Source organism: Gossypium arboreum, chromosome 6 (assembly GCF_025698485.1).
Source record: "Gossypium arboreum isolate Shixiya-1 chromosome 6, ASM2569848v2, whole genome shotgun sequence".
Lineage (NCBI taxonomy): Eukaryota > Viridiplantae > Streptophyta > Magnoliopsida > Malvales > Malvaceae > Gossypium > Gossypium arboreum.
The window spans coordinates 27,903,076-27,918,882 of NC_069075.1; positions in this window are offsets into that span (position 1 = coordinate 27,903,076).

Genomic DNA, 15,807 nt, shown 5'->3' on the forward strand with positions numbered 1-15,807 from the left:
TGCTTATTGTATGTGGAATTGGTATGCGTAAATATTTCGTGTCTCGATTTTTATTAATTAGGTGCAAATTTATAAGAAAGGACCCATGTGCTAGGACTTGAAAATGTGATAGGTGTATTTTAAGTGGCCTAATAATGCATGAAGTGAAATAAATGGAGTTGCATGTCAATTATCCCATTCCCTAAGGTGGATGGCCGGCCATGACAAATTATGGGCAAGGGAAACATGTTCCCAACATGTTTTACTAATGGATGATGTTAGAAATGATAAAATAAGAGTATGGAAAAAAAAGTGTTCATTCCTCTCCATAGGCTTGGCGAATGTCCTAAAGAAAGAAAAGAAAATTTGTTCATCCTTTCTCATCTTCTTGGCGAAAATACTAAGGGAAAAGGGGAGGATTTTTGCTTCATGCTTGGGTTGGAAGAGATCTAGAAGGAGATTTGGCTAAGTTTGCATCAAGATTAAGGTATGTATGAGGTTGTGTTGGGAGTTTCATGCATGGTTTGGTTGCTAACTTGATGTGCATGTTAGCCATGGCTCAAATCCTTGTTATGCCATGGAAATGGTATTTGGCCAAAGTTGTTATGGTGATAAAGCCATTGCATGCTAAGTGTGAAGCTTGATGATGATGCACGCAATGATGGATTGTCTACTCTTGAGTAAGATTTTGAGTTTTCTTTTGTGTTTAACCATGATTGAAGTTGAAAGGAGCATGATTGTCATATTCGCCATGATGCATTCATGAGCATGGTTCATGCTTCTTGCATGTTAGTTAAAATTTGTATTTTGGATGGCTATGGACACCTTGAAATTGCCATGCTCATATTGTATATATATGTTTGCACATGATGTTTTGGCTATGAAGTAAGTGATGAATATATTGGTTTAAAGAAGAAGATGTTGAAGAATGCTTGTGAAATTGCAAGCACAATTGACCTAGCACACATATAAGTGCTTGATGCTATATTATAAGTTTTGGGCCACAATGTGCAAAGCATTAACTAGTAAAATGCATGCTGTTTTTGTGAGGTATTAAGTGCATAATTGGCCTCAACATGTACATGAATATTCGGCCTTGGGTAGCCTATTGAAGGCCTTAGCTTTTCCTTGATGCTCAAATAAATTGTATTGAATTGCTTGATGTAGTATAAAATGTGCATGACCATTGTGTATTCAAGCTAAAGAGTGGCCATATGACCATTTAAACTCCTTGTCATATTCGCCATAAGCAAGCACAATGAGGTTTTAATAAATTGAATTTGTTTGAATTAGCTCAAGAGCTAAGAGGGCCACAATTGGACAAGGGGAAGGAAAAAGTGATCGAATAGCCGAAAAAGCCGTTCGACAACATCCGAGGTAAGTCCTCAAGAAGTGACCTTACTTGAATTATGTGAGATGAAGTATGGATGTGTATGATTATTGATTTATGTGTGTATGAGAAATTGAATGATACCCGGGCTAAGTCCCGGCGAATATGCTAGTGAATATATGTGCGTTTGAGCCTTAGTAACGAAAATGAAATATGTATGTCCAATGATTATTGATGTATGTGTACATGAGAAATTGAATGATATCCGGGCTAAGCCCCGAAGACAATTATGCTGGAAATTATATCCGGGTTAAACCCGAAGGCAATTGTGCTAGTGGCTATATCCGGGCTAAGACCCGAAGGCATTCGTGCGAGTTATTCTATCCGGGCTAAGACCCGAAGGCATTCGTGCACGTGATTATATCCGGTTATATTCCGAAGAATCTTGGGCTGGAGGTGAGTGTTGGTTGCTGTAATGAATTCAATTAGTACGCTCGAAAAGCCCAAAGGATAAGGTACGTTATATGTGCATTGGAAAGTCGACATGTTTGAGCAACATTCGCTCAATCGACTAATGAATTTCAGTTATTGAATTGATTGATACTTTGTGAAATTATATAATGATGAAGTGTGAAGTAAGAATGTGTATTAATGAAATGATGCATTTGGCTATGTGAATGTATTGCTGTAATTAGAGTTGATTATATTCCTTGAGACTTACTAAGCATAAAAATGCTTACCCCGTTGCTTTGGCTCTCAGTTTCCTAGATTTCGCTCGAAGCAATCGGATTTGGGATCGTTGAAGTCGAAGTCATCCACACTATCAAGCCTCCATTTTGGTATAAATTTTTGGTTGAACTTGAAATGGCATGTATAGGACTACCCCTTGTTGGTTAAATATGTTGTGATGTATATATGTACGGCCATGCGAAAATGGCTCGAAAAGGAAGCATGAACTTAGACTATTTGTGGTTTGTATGTATATATTTGGTGTCATGATGTGGCTATGGATTGGAAATGGGAATGTTGGTCACATGATCAGCCATTGGCATGGTTAAAATGATCATATATGAACCTATCTATGGCAAGACTAGTTGGTTCATGGAGACTACCAAATAGGTAAGACCTACCTTAAAAACAGATGCTGCCAGCTGCAGTGACGTGAATGTGAAAAATCACCAAAATTCGTAGGAATGGAATTAAATAGTGAATAAGCCATGTAAATGAACCTTGATGAGTCTATTTTCATATGGAAGAAACGAAATGGTCATAGGAGTTACATGTTAAGAGATATTAAAGCTATTGTGAGACAGGGCCAGAACGGTTTCTGGGTTCCCTGTCGCAACTTTAAAAATGTACTATAAATTATCCAGAACGAATTAGGAGACATACCTTATATGTACAGATTCCATTTTGAGTCTAGTTTCATTAGAAACAAACGGCACTAGCATTAAATCCCTGTACGGATAGATATTCAAGTTATACCGAGCGAAGGTCAGAGCAGTCGATCCCTGTAACATGGGTGACTTTAACTAATAAACTGTACCAATTGGCCCGACCAAAAATTCTAGAAATAAATCCATGGATGGATATATGAGTCTAAATTCAGGGAAAATTTACGAAACCAGTTTCCGAGTTTTGAAACTTGAGATATGATTTTTAAGGCGACAGTGACGCAGTTTTCCAGCCTGACTGGAAATGTCAAATGGATGGGCAAAACAAGTGAACTGGGCTTGTTAACCCCTCGTGTCCGACACCGGTGATGGTCTCGGGTTCGGGGTGTTACAAACCGGATATAGCTACTCGCTCGAATACCTTCGGGACATAGCCCGGATATAGTAACTCGCACAAATGCCTTCGGGACTTAGCCCGGATATGGTAACTCGCACAAATGCCTTCGGGACTTAGCCCGGATATAGTAACTCGCACAAATGCATTCGGGACTTAGCCCGGTTATCATCCAAATATTCATGCACATATCAATAAATCATGACACATCTATATTTCATTTTCATAAATAGAATTCAAACACAAGTCACGTATTAAGCAATCCCATTTTCGGCTCACTAGCCACATACGAACAGCATGGTTTAGTTTGCTTTATGACATCTCTATGCACATACAGCTACCCGTCATACGTATAGACTAATTAACTCAACATATAATTCAAGTAGAATCATCATATCACCGTATATTTGTTATGCTCATACGTCATGACTTAATCAAATCGTAAACTAAGTCTCGTTACTCGAAAACTTACTTCGGACGTTGTCAAACGATTTCGATGGCTATTCGACCACTTTTTCGTTCCCTTTATCGGATTTAGTTCCCCTTTGCTCTTGAGCTTAATTTAACAAATAAATTGATTTAATCACTTGAACATCAAGAAGAGAAACTCAAGGTACTTAACCCATACATACATTAGACATTAGAGTCGCATGTGTATGAGATCATGAATCAAACTCAACATATTAGCCCACGCTCCCTTTTAGCCGATTATCTAAGCCAAGATAAAAGCATCAGTATGCTTGCCTCTAACCGAATACATGCAACACCAATCCATCTCATGTGGCCGAATATGCAAGTCTATGTTGAGGCCAATTATATACTTAATACCACATATAAATGGCATACATTTTACTAACTAATGCATTACATATTATAACTCAATACGCATCCATCGTTTACTCCATAATGAAACACCATCATATATAAATATATACCTTAAGATAATATATATGTCATACCAATACATCATGTGCAAATGTATATATGTGCAAGAGCCGAATCACAAAGTTGATTATAACCACCTCATATATTTTCATCATATACCAATGCACAAGTACATTATAATAACTTCCAACTCAATTCATGTTACAAATTTATACTTCACAAGAACAAATCATTAACCAAATATAAACATATATCCCAAAACACAAATCTTACCTACCATGTAATAAGCATGCCAAAATAAACTCTTTCTATGTTCGAATATAACCTAATATCATTTAATACCAAATCATGTATATTTTATTTTTACATGAACCATAGTCGAATCATTTTAACCATGAGTAACATAACAAACATAAATCATACCTATGGACCTAAGGTAGAACCAAGAAAGGAACTCATAAATATCAAGATGTAAGCAACTACCATTGTTCATCTAGATTTTGCATGAAACACAACCATCACCCTTATTAATCTCCATAGCCGAAAACCTTACTTATTCCAAAGTCACAATTTCAACCTGGGTTACCAACAATAACTTGATATCTCACTCAATATCAACTAGGATTTCAAGAACTATTATCAACTTCCTTACCTTAATATTGACCTAAGATGACCGATTGCTTCACTCCTTTCTTCCTCCTTTCAATTCGACCAAGAATAATCAAAGAACACAACTTGTTTTCATCACCGAATGCTCTTGTTCTCTCTTTTTTTTTCTTTAGAATCGGCTAGGAAGAAACATGGATGATGACCTCTTTCTTTTTTTTTTTCTTTCATCATCCTACTAACCATTATTATTTTATCATTTCTAACATAAACCATTAACACAACATGTTTTATGACATGTTTTGCCCATCACCCTTTGTCATGGCCGGCCACTAGTAATTAAATGGGGGAAATTGACATACAAGTCCACCCCTTTGATTACATGCACTAATAGCTCCCTATAGATTAACCTATCACATTTCAAAAGTGTCACACATGAGTCCTATTGACTAAATTCACATGCAATTTACTAAATCGAAGCTTAAAACTTTCACACATTCATAATCACATATTTTAGACAATAAATATCATATTCAAATAATTTGGTGACTCGGTTTAGCGGTCTCGAAACCGCTTTCCGACTAGGGTCACTTTAGGGCTGTCACATGCCGTGTTTTCAAAGATAGATATGAGATCAGACTATTATCAGCTATGAGTAAAAGATTCAGATATTCTGAAAATTGCTTTTCGAATGAGGTACGGACACTTTGAGGTTTTAGTTATGCCATTCAGATTAATAAATGCACCTGCTATTTTTATTGATTTGATTAACAGTACTTTCAGACCATACCTAGACCGATTTGTTGTCGTATTTATTGATGATGTATTGATTTATTCGCGTGATGAAATCAAACATGCCAAGCATTTGAAAACAGTGTTATAGACTCTGCGTGATAAGAAATTATTTGCAAAGTTCAGTAAATTTGAGTTCTGGTTATGCGAAGTTGGTTTTCTGGGTCATATAGTATCAGCATCAGGTATCCGAGTTGATCTGAGCAAGATTTCAACTATTCTGGATTGGAAGTCTCCGAGAAATATTTCTGAAGTCTACAGTTTTCTAGGACTTTCTGGTTATTATCGATGATTTGCGAAAGGCTTTTCGATGATCGCAACTCCATTGACGAAACTACTTCAGAAAGATGTGAAATTTGAATGGTCTGAAAAGTGTCAGAAAAGTTTTGATCAGTTGAAAGCTTTATTGACTGAAGCTCCGGTATTAGTACAACCAGAATCGGGTAAAGAATTTGTGATCTATAGTGATGCTTCATTGAATGGTCTGGGTTGTGTTTTGATGCAAGAAGGCAAAGTAATAGCTTATGCCTTGAGACATTTAAAGCCGCATGAAAGGAACTATCAGATGCACGACCTTGAGTTGCTGTGATTGTATTTGTTTTGAAAATTTGGCGTCACTATCTGTTTGGTGACAAATGTCACGTTTATTCTGATCATAAAAGTTTGGAATATCTGATGACTAAGAAAGATTTGAACTTGAGACAGAGAATATGGTTAGAGTTGTTAAAAGAATACAATCTTGTAATTGACTACCATTTGGGAAAGGCCAATGTCGTTGCTGATGCTCTAAGTCAAAAATCTCTTTTTGCTCTGCATGTGATGAATGCATATATGACTCTATCCGATGACGGTTCGATTGTACCTGAGTTGAAAGCAAGACTGTTATTTATACAATAGGTTATTGATGCTTAAAAAGGTGATTATGAGATAATAGCAAAACGAGCTCAGTGTGATTTAGATTCTGATTCAGAATTCAAAGTTGATAAAGATGATTGCTTAAGATTCCAAGATTAGATTTATGTACTAAAAAATTCAGAGTTGATTCAGATGATTTTGAACGAAGCTCAAAATAGTCGTTTATCTGCTCATCTGGGTAGTACAAAAATGTATAATTATTTGAAACAGCATTACTGGTGGTCTGGAATGAAAAGAGATATCTCTGACTTTGTTTCTAAACGTTTAATCTATCAGCAAGTTAAATCGAACATCAGGTGCCATCTAGTTTGTTTCAACTGATTATGATTCTGGAATGGAAATAGGATAGAGTGATAATGGGTTTTGTTTCGAGTCTGCCCCTATTTCCGTGAAAGAAAGATGTTATCTACGTTGTGGTTGAACGATTGACAAAATCAGCTCATTTTATTCCGATATGATCCGATGACCCTCTTGATAAGTTAGCTGAGTTATACATTTCTGATATTGTGAGATTACACGGTGTGCCATTATCTATTGTGTCAGATAAAGATCCGAGATTCACATCGCGATTTTGGAAGAAATTGAAATACGCTTTGGGTATAAAATTACACTTCAGTACTGCTTTTCACCTACAAATGGATGGTCAATCCAAGCGGATTATTCAAATTCTGGAATATATGTTGAGATGTTGCATTCTTGAGTTTGAAGGTATGTGGGAAAAGTATTTGCCTTTGATTGAATTTGCTTATAATAACAGTTTTCAATCGAGCATTAAAATGGCACTGTATAAAGCCTTATATGGTCGCAAATGTTATACACCTTTGTATTGGACTGAGCTCAATGAGAATAAGATATATGGGGTCAATTTGATAAAAGAGACTGAACAGAAAGTAAAAATGATTTGAGATAGTTTGAAAGCAGCTTCTAATCATCAGAAATCTTACATAGATTTGAAACATAAAGATATTGAATTTGAGATCAGCGACAAAGTGTTTTTGAAAGTATCCTCGTGGAAAAAAGTACTCCAATTTGACAGAAAAGGCAAATTAAGTCTGAGGTTCATCGGGCCGTATGAGATTATGTAGCGACCAAGCCTGTTGCTTATAAATTGTTGTTGCCATCTAAGCTAGAAACAATTCATAATGTATTCCACGTATTGATGCTTCGACGGTATAGATCTGATCCATCACATGTGATTTCTCCGTCTAAGATTGATATTAAATCCGATATGACCTATGCAGAAAAACCGATTCGTATCTTAGCTCGTGAGATTAAAGAATTGAAAAAAAAGAAAATTTCATTAGTAAAAGTAATGTGGCATCGACATGGTGTTGAAGAGGCTACGTGGGAGCCTGAAGATGTTATGAGACGGCAATATCCGAATCTATTCAACGGTAAGATTTTCAAGGACGAAAATCCCTAATGGGGGAGAGTTGTAACAGTTCGGTTTAGACCCTAGGCAAAATAGTGGTTTTGGGACCAAAAATCCTAGTTGGAAAAATATTTTAATATTATTTCCTGTGCTTATTATATGTTAATTAGTATGCGTGAAAATTTCATACGAAAATTTGATTGTTTGTGTGCTTAATTTGATAAAAGGACCTAATTGCGTAAAATGTAAAAGTTGCTTGCCATATGTTAAAAGTCCCTATTTGCTATGTCTTTTTAAATGAGAGGTCCTTATGTTGTTATTAAGCCATTGATAAGGTTAATGGACATAAATGACCATCCATTATGTGTTTATTTTATGTTTAAACAAAGGTTAAAAAAGTAAATATGAAAATAAACTTATAATAATTAAAAGAAAAGCTATCATATTCTTTATTTCATGGTTCATCAACTGAAAATAGAAGTAAAAGAAAAGAAAAAGCATTATCCAGGGTTCGGCCATGCTAAAGCTCAATTGAAGGCTCCTTTTTTTTTTCATTTTTGATAATTTCTACATTTTGTGATCGTTGCTTTGTGTTTTACTAAGCCCATGTCTCAATTTCTGATTTTTTTGATGATTTTGAGTTATGCTATTGATGAAACTATGAGTTTTATGAAGTTTGATGATAATATATGGAAGATTGATGTTGGGCTAACATGTTTTGTCTTTTAATTTTTGATATAATTTGAATAATTTGGGCTAAATTTTAAAACTGAGATTTTGAGGGACTAAAATATGAAATAAATGAAATATGTGGACTTGTATGAATACTATGAATATTCGTCCAAGTATAAGTATAAAGAAATTTTGTGTATTTTATGATTTTGTGAAATAGGGACTAAAGTGCTAAAATGTGAAAATATGAGGGTTAATTTGTAAAATTCCCTAAATATGTGTTTTTGGATTGATTTGAATGAATGTGAGTTTGAATAAGTTAAATTTGAATTGATTTAGATCAAGAACCAAAGAAAACAGAATTAGATCAGAGGAAAATGAAAGTCGTTGAGTAGTCGCTCGTTTTCGTTCATTTCCATATGAAGTAAGTCAATATACAAATAAATGTGTTTGAATTGAATTATTATTGCTTATATGGTATTGAATTGTGATTAATGCTATTCGAGCTCAATAAGTGTTATCCAAGAAATCTCCGATAACATGACAAAGTTTGAAAAGCCCCGTATGAGCCATAGGAATAATCAGGATACATATGTCATGACATAGGATCTTGTATGTGTTATCGTGTAAGACCACACCTGGGACGTTGGCATCGACTTATGATTTACGTGTAAGACAATGTCTGGGACATTGGCATCGTATTTGATTTTGTGTAAGTCCTTGTCTGGGACAGTGGCATCGATATTTAATTACATGTAAGGCCACGTCTGGGACGTTGGCATTGTAAGAGTTTTCTGAGCTATCCGCATATCCTTATGATTCCGAACGGTTCAACGGGCATTCTGAGAAATGAATGTATATGAAATGTGTATCTGATTCAGGTATGTTTGAAATTGAGTATCACATTTGATGTTGAAAGGTAAGCATATGTATCTTTGTGATCAAGTGATTATATGTGACAAAAGTATGAGAAAATATGCTAAATGTGCAAATGAATAGGGAATATATGAAATGTATTTGAGATATGTGGTTTGTGATAGCATTTGGTTAAGGAGTATATGGATATTATGATGCATATATGTTTATATTGTTAAGTTTATTTGTATATAGCTTACTAAGCTTTTGAAAGCTTACTTTGTGTGTCTTTCAATTATTTTATAGATATCGTAGCTACCGGGAGCTCGGGGATCATCAAGGATCATCACTACACTATCAAACTTTGTTTTGGTACCTTTTGAAAATGTGTATATTGAAGTATGACATGTATAGGCTAGATGTAATTGTATATGTTTTGGTAATGTGTATATCTAGCCATGTGATTTGGCTTGGTTTTGGTAATGAATATGAATGAGTTTTTGGTATGAATTATGTAATGCAATGTTGTCTTTATGATGTTTTCTTGAATGGCAAAAAGAATTGGTCAATTTGGTAAGTTTTGATATGTGGCTATTATGGAATTTGGTAAGAATTTGGCATGAGATTTGATTGTGTGATTAGAGATTATGAAACCTATGTTTTGGTATAATTTTGGCTTAGGGTTTGGGTATGTTTTGGTTTATATATTGAGTATGAAATTGATGAATAACGTTATAGCATGAATGGTATATGTTTTGGTTGAGAAATGGTTGAAAATTTGGTATAAAATGATGTGGTTTTGATGCTTGTAGGGAGGACCCTTAAAGGGGTGGCAAATTGGCCTTGTAAATGGCCTATTTTGCCCATACGGGCAGAGACACGGGTGTGTGTCTCAGCCATGTTGCTCGAGGGCCATTTTAAAATGAGCCTGGGCAGACAACATGGTCACACACATGGGCATGTGCTAGGCCGTGTGACTAAGTCAATTTCGACCACTGGCTTGACACACGGGCATGTGGTTAGCTATGTGACCCAAGTCAGTAGCCTCCCTAATTTTCACATAGCCTGGCACACGGGCGTGTCTAAAGTCGTGTGAGGTACAGGACCAGTTCACATGGGCATGTGACCTGTACAAGTTTGAAAAATGTTTAAGTTTAGAAAACTTTTGTATGCATTTGGTTTAGTCCCGACCCTTTTCTAAAGCTTGTTCAAGGTCTCGTTGACCTAAGTAAGGGACTCTGTAATGATATATAAATATGTTTAAATGGTGCTTGTGAATTTATTTGTGAAATGTTCTGATCCGGCGACGGATACGGGTTAGGGGTGTTACAGATGTAATTGAAAAATTACCACCTCCAGTTAGTGTGCAAGGAGTTTGATGTTTTTTAGGCCATGTCAGTTTTTACAAAAGGTTTATTAAATATTTTTCAAAAATTTCCAAGCGTTTGCGTATGTTATTGGAGAAAGTTGCCACTTTTTGAGTTTAACAAAGCAAGTTTGGAAGCTTTTGAAGAGTTAAAAAATCAATTAATCTTAGCCCCAATAATTGTCACACCTGATTGGAACTCACCATTTAAGTTGATGTGTGACATAAGCTACTTTGCTGTTGGAGCTGTGATGGGTAAAAAAGAAGTGTTTCATCCTATCTATTATGTAATCAGAAGTTTGACAGGATCCTAGCTTAATTACACAGTAACTGAAAAAGAACTATTTCTCATAGTTTTTGCTTTTGATAAGTTTCGTTCTTATCTCATAGGTATGAAAGTCACAGTATTTACCGATTATGCAGCCATTAAATACTTACTCACGAAGAAAGAAGCTAAACCAAGGCTAATTCAATGGATATTTTTACTCCAAGAATTTGACGTCAAGATCCAAGATAGAAAAGGTGTTGAAAATCAAGTAGATGATCATCTGTCGAGGTTGAAACAAAATGAGGTAACTCATTCACTTGTTCCAACTAATGAAAATTTTCCATATCAGCATATCTTCGAGGTAATTCAAATTTATAAAATTCCTTGGTTCAATGATTTTGCGAATTATTTAGCATGTGGAATAATACCTCAAGAAATGACATACCAAAAAGGAAGAAATTCCTTCACGATAGTTGGCATGATTTTTGGGAGGCTTCATTTTTGTTTAAACAATGTGCAGATAACATAATTAGGAAGTACATAGCTGGAAGTGAAATTGATGAGAACTGCATCACTACCATTAATCCCCAAGTGGGGGACACTATGGTGGTTCCCGCACAGCAACGAAGATTTGACAAACAAGATTCTTTTGGCCTACAATATTTAAGGATGCATATACATACCTGAAAAATTGTGATCGATGCCAAAGGATTGAAAACATATCAAGGAGGAAAGAGATGCCCTGGACAAACATTTTAGAGGTAGAATTATTCGACGTATTGGGCATTGATTTTCTAGGTTCGTTTCTTTCTTCTTATGGTAACAAGTATACCATAATAGTTGTGGATTACGCATCCAAGTGGATTGAAGTCGAGACATACCCAACAAATAATGCTAAGGTTGTCATGAGATTCCTACATAACCATGTATCTACACGGTTTGGGATTCCTAGACCTATAATTAGAGATGAAGGATTTCACTTTATAAACAAATGGCTTAAGTGGTTGCTTGACAAGTATGATGTGAAACACAAAATTTCCACTTCCTATCATCCACAGTCAAATGGAAAAGTTGAACCGATAAATCATGAGATCAAAGGTATCCTTGAGAAGATGATTCAACCTAATAGAAAAGATTGGTCTCGAAGGCTCGATAATTTTCTATAGGCCTATTGAACTACTTTTAAGACATCGTTAGGAATGATTTCTTATCGGTTAGTCTTTGGAAAGGCATGTCATTTGCTGCTTGAGTTGGAAAATAAAGCTTACTGAGCCTTAAAATAATTAAATTTGGATCTTAAGCAAGTCAGAGAGAGAAGAATGTTACAACTTGATCAGTTGAAGGAGTTGAGGTTATTTTCATACGAGAATGCCAAGATGTGTAAAGAAAAGATTAAGAGATGGCATGACAGTTGTATACAACCTCGTGAATTCAAAGAAGGACAAAGAGCGTTGTTTTTTAATTCGAGGCTAAGATTATTTTCGGGAAAGCTCAAATCTCAATTGAAAAGACCTTATGCCTTCACAAAGTTTATCCATCTGGAGTAGTAGAATTACACGACAACAAGGGACGTATGGTTAAAGTTAATCGTCAATGTCTGAAACATTATTAAGACAATGAAGCAGAGCAAGTGGAAACCTCGTTCACTTCTTATTTTTATTTTTAATAAATGGCTTATTTAGAAATTATTTTCTTGAATTAGTACATTAAATTAAATCTGTCTAAGAAGATTGGAACTTAAGCAGGACCATTTGTGACCCCTCCAACTTTTTCTGGGATATCAATTTAATTTAATTTCAAGAAGAAATTTTCTATGTAATCCAAAAGAGTTTTATATTTTTTATTTTAATTTTCAATTTTAATTTTATTTCTTTATGCTTAATAAAGGGTCAATTTGGCCCAAGTACTAATCAGTTTATTTTTCTAGTTCAGTTAAATTCTTCAAATAATTGTAGATTGGGCTTGAGGCCCAAAACGGTAAAGAGGAGGAAATTACCCAAGTTATTGTCATCCATATATCCTCAAAAAACCTAAAATTTTGCCCCCATCTTGATTCTTTTCATGTTTGCGCCCAAGCATCCCTTGTAGCTAAATTTTAGCTAAAATTTACCCTAATCTACTCTTATATAAACCCCTCTCCAATATCATGTTTTTCACACTATAGCCACCAACTTCCTTCTTCTTGGCCATCAGCCTCAAATCTCGAAAATTCTCCTCAAGTTTCCTCTCCTTGTCATAAAACCTAACTATCACTGCCACAAAGCCTTCACTGGAGCAACCCCACCACCAAGACATCGCCACCATAACTTAGTCACCGCTACAATCTCCACCTCGGAAAGCAAAAAATTTCTTTGTTTTTCGAGAAAAGTTACCATGTCTCGCAAAAGAACTAGATCCGCCAAAACTACAGTCGAAAATCCAATTGTGATTCAAGATGAGGAAGTTACAGAAATATTTTATTCTATCTTCAAAAATCAACCCACGATGCCAAAAAAATATTTCAATTTGGAGAGTAATGACAGATTATTATGCCTTTGTCGATTCGAAAAAAAATGACTCTTTAAATTGGAATCAATTCTATGATGCATGATTAATGCCTGAAGAGGAATTAGTGTGAGAGTTCTATGCCAATTTGACCATGCCAGATGCTAATGAAGTTCTTGCTCATAAAAAGAAGGCACCCCTTACTTCTAAGTCAACTGATGATTTGTTTAACTTATCTGATGTGGAAGAAGATGAGTACTCCACCATGATGACAAATATCAATTGGGATTTTCTTCAATTAGTACTTAATGTTGTTACAAATTCGGGATCCCAATGGATTATAAGAAAATATGGCATTCATTCTTGCCAAAGGGAATATTTAAACCCAGTGGCTAAAGTATGGTTTTACTTTGTTAGATTTAGCTTCATGCCTATCTCACATAGTTCCACCATCCTGATGGAACAAATACTTTTATTGTATGCTATTATGACAGAAAGGTCCATCAATGTTGGGAAAATTATTCTCAAGGAGATTAAATATTGCACTAGAAAGAAGGTCGGAAGTGCCTATTTTCCATCATTGATTACTTCACTTTGCTTGAAGGACTAAGTAAGATCAAAAGCAAATTTGAAGGGTCGTTATGTTTAAGGTTGCATAACAAGGGATGATCTTGAAAGATTAGTGAAGAATGTTGAACTGTTGAACTGTTGAACCAGGTTGAGCCAAATGGACCAAATGAACCAGAATCTAACGATTCCTTAACCAAATTTGAATCGGAAGCTAACTCAATAAATGGAACAGAAGAAGTAGAAATCAAAGAGGAACCAAAAAGCCCTGAACTAAGGGTGGAACCAAATGTTGCTGAACCAGTGGAACCAAGTGCTAATCTTAAGTTGATCATTCCAATGCCTACCTTTTCAAACGCTATGAAGTAATGAAAATTTTCAACTATGATGGATATGTGGAAATTCATGCATCACCAACAACAAGCTTACTGGAGATATGCAAAAGCTAGAGATGATACCATATGAAATACTTTTAAGAATATCTCAAACACTTTTGTTCCTAAGTTCCCAGATCATATCTTTTAGATATGGTAAAAAGAGCTTATGGAATCAAAGGAAACCAATAAGGGAAAGGAGAAAGATAGAGACGGGGACATGAATTAAAATGGAGGAAATTTATTTTTCTTAAGTATTTATTTTTGGGCATTTATATTTGTTTTCATAGTTAGTATTTTTCTTTCACATAATAAATAGGAAATTGCAAACATGAATAAATTAAACTCAATGCCTCTTCATTATAAAAAGTGAAGTAGTGTGGTAATGTGAATGAACATGTCTAGGATTGGATTGTTTAGAAAGACTTGGTACTTAAGCAATGTTCATGACTCACCTCTCTTTTCTTGCTATCCTACTTGGTGTTTAGTTTTCATTCATTACTTTGTTTCTACAATGAAGACATTGCTTCTTTTTAAAAGGGCTAAGGTAATATTTGCAAGAATTTTAAATTTTTTCTTAAGTATGATTCAATGTTTACACATAAGTATGTTGAAATAAAATAATGTTTAGAAAAAAAATTGTTCATAAGTTAGCTCAAATGCAAGTATAATTTCTGATTTTATCTAAGTTTTTTTTATGTTATATTAAGGTATAGAATGCTTGTATATTATTAGGTCTTATTTAGTTTTTTCCATGAAAATTTAATTTCCTTAGAAATAAACATAAATGAAGGTTTAAGTCCTTAGAAATGACTTAGTAACTTTCTTGAGGTGAAATCCTAGAAGGCATAAGAATCTAAACATGATATAAGCATATTTTCTTTGGATTGTTGGAGCCTTTCAAGCCTACCATATGAATTTGACCCTTGAAACTTTAGTTTGAGCCTTTAAGCTTATTTTATTATTATTGACCTACATCATAAGCCATATTATCATCTTTTTAAGTTTTATCCTTCTTTTTTTTTGCACCAATCTTAACTATACTTGTCTTGGTGAGCAAATATCGAGGAAAAATTCAAAAAGATGTATATGTTCTTTATGTTCATAAAAAAAAATCTATGTTCAAATATCATAGCAAAAAAAGCAAAATAAATACTCAAAATATTAAGAACTATTGTTGGGCATAAAGCTTCAAATTAAGTTTAGGGTGGTAAAACTCGTTAGTAGGAAGGATGTACCTCGAAAAGATCCATGGAAAACTTAGCGTTAAGATTATTGAACCTTAAAATTCACTTCTGTTTATCCCTACCTTGAGCCTAGCCCCATTGCATCCTTATAAAAGACCTATTGCTTTTGATAATTACGCCAACTACATTAGTGGAGAGGAATTGCGAAGTTCAACATATAAGGACCACTAAATTAAACCTTGTGATTGTTTTGTTTAATTGATGAGAAAACTATGATTCAATGGTGAATGTTATGTATGACCTTGAAAAACATGCACTTTATGGCTTATGTTAGCATTTTTTCGCACTTAGTATAAAATTTTGAAAT